Here is a 2,707-nt window from a genome sequence, read left to right on the forward strand (position 1 = left end):
GCCTCCCTGACCCCGCCCCCGGCCCCCGACGGGTGTCCCCGAGCGCCGGCCGCCCAGCTTCCTGCCCGCCTACCCTGGCGGCAGGTGGACTGCTGCCAGGCGTCCGCGCCCCAGCCCCGACCCCCGCCCAGGGTCCAACCGCTTCGGCTGTCTTCGTAAATCGCGTTTGTATACGTGTTAGTTTTGTAACAAACATAAAACACCAAACATTGATGTGACCGTAGGAAACTTAATTGAGCATTTAAGTGCCAGACTTTTGCTAAGCGCTTCATAAGCGTTTTATCATGTAATACAGCAGCCCTTTTTGAGAGGCAACTTGAGACAAGTAGCTAGAAGCTAGGTTCTGGTGGTAGGCTACCTGGGCTCAAATCCCATTTATCTGCTCCCAGACAGCGCCTCAATGGCCTCGGCTGTAACATGGGGATAGCGTCCGCACCTGCTTCACAGATTTGTGCTGAGCATTTAATGATTAAATAAGATCTGGAGCACAGACTGCGGCTGCAATTGCTAAGCGTCTGTTAATAGTACAAGGAAAGTATTACGATGGTCCCCATTTTTAGGGAGGTTAAGTAACTTACAAGGAGTCACAGTTACTAATTGGTAGCAATGAGATTGGAATTCAGGCAGTTTGATTTGTGGCTAATAGGATTAATGATTTTTTAACTGCATATTAAGGTCCAATGAGAAACATCTGTATTAGGCTGATTTCCCCCAAAGTATTTACAACCAAATCTTTTTTTTATTTAAAAATTTTTAATGTTTTTATTTATATTTGAGAGAGAGAGAGAGAGGAACAGAGTACAAGCAGGGGAGGGGCACAGAGAGTGGGGACACAATCCCAAGCAGGCCCAGGATCTGAGCTGTCAGCACAAAACCCAAGGAGGGCGGGCTCAAACTCTCAAACCAGAGCCCAAGTCAGACGCTTAAGGGACTGAGCCACCCAGACGCCCCAAACATTTTTTAAAGGGGAGTGATAATAGTATCTATCTCTGAGGGCTGCTTCAAGAATTAAATGAGATCTTGTATGCAAAGTGCCGAGCTTGGGTGTTGGGAGGATGGTATACACTAGAGGCTAAAAAATGTTTTATTGTGTATGTGAGGATCTGTAAATACAGTTGTAGCAGGCCTTCAGAATGTAAATTGTGTGAGGTACTTTGCAAGGGGAAAGCAGCACTCCTGGCATCAAAAGTCATGTCTAGGGGCCCCGGGTGGCTCAGTCGGTTGAGCTCCAGCTTCAGCTCAGGTCATGATCTCCGGGTTGCCTGGCTCTGTGCTGACAGCTCGGACCCTGGAGCCAGCTTTGGAGTCTGTGTCTCCCTCTTTCTTTGCCCCTCCCCCGCTCGTGCTTTGTCTCTCAAAACTAAATAAATGTTAAAAAAATTTTTTTTTAAGTCGTTTCTAGTGGGAGGGTGAAGCCTTCATCATAGCATTTACCCTCTTCCAGGGGTGGGGCTGGAAATGGGCCACCATAACTAGAGATTGGGGTTAGAATTTCTTTGTTCTAAGGGGTGGGGGTGGAGAGGGCTATTAAACCTTACAATGAAACAAAGAAAACAGAAGTGATTTTGTGTGAAGGAAAAGAGACTGGAGGCCAGAGGCAGTAGGGGTTAAGGTCCTTGGGAAAAGTAAGGCCTGTTCACTGGGTGTGGTCCTGGGGAGCAGTCGGTGGCCCTGGGAGGGCCGGAGTCAGGGAAGCAGCAGCAACATTGCCAGAACTACTTCAGGCAGAGGACTAGGAATTGCAAGGGGCTTGGGTGGGAATGGATTTACTTTTCTAGAGTTGGGATCAACTCAGGGGCTGAGTTGGACTGGAACTGAAGAATCAGCCCCTTCCCTTCCTGTGCTGGTGCTTGACCCAAGTCCCCACACAAGGCCTCAGGATACTCCTAAATTCCCAAGTGTGGCTCTCAAGCTTTATTCTTCGGAATTACCTGAGGTGGTTGGGGGAGAGGGTAGTTAAGCATTCACACTTTCCGATAAAATTCTCGTTCACTAGATCTGGGGTGGAGCCAGGAATCTGCAACTGTAGCAGTTGCCTTGAAACTAAAATACAAATGATCTCTGACCACCGATATAAACACTGCCCCAGGGCAATGGTGACCTTTCGGAGACCAGCATCTCCAAAAGAAAGAGAAAGAAAGAAAGAAAAGGTAGGGAGGAAGGAAGGAAGGAAGGAGGAAAGGAAGAGAGGAAGAAAAAAGAAAGGAAGAAAAGGAAGAAAAAAGAGAAATTATTGCTCCTACAGGGTGCCTGGGTGGCTTAGTTGGTTGAGTGTTCAACTTTGGCTCAGGTCATGATCTTGTGGTCTGTGAGTTCGAGCCCCTCCTCGGGTTCTGCACTAACAGTGCAGAGCCTGCTTGGGATTCTCTGCCTCTCCCCCAGTTGCACTCTGTCTCTCTCTCCTCAAATAAATTAAGAAAAATTGCTCCTAGTACAGGTTCTTTATTTCAGTTACGTATTCATGTACATGTGTGAGCACTGGGGACTGAATGTATTTTTTTTTTTTTAAGATTTTATCTTTAAGTAATCCTTGTGCCTAACATGGGGCTCAAACTCATGACCCTGAGATCAAAAGCCACACGCTCTCCTGACTGAGCCAGCCCGGCACTACCAAATGTATTTCTTATTGAGAATCAGGGTCAAAAAGTTTGGCACTGCTGCTCTCAAATGACCTCTGGAGCTTTGGTGGGAGTGAGGAGGGCTGTAC

This window comes from Acinonyx jubatus, chromosome D4 (genome assembly GCF_027475565.1).
Source record: "Acinonyx jubatus isolate Ajub_Pintada_27869175 chromosome D4, VMU_Ajub_asm_v1.0, whole genome shotgun sequence".
Classification (NCBI taxonomy): domain Eukaryota; kingdom Metazoa; phylum Chordata; class Mammalia; order Carnivora; family Felidae; genus Acinonyx; species Acinonyx jubatus.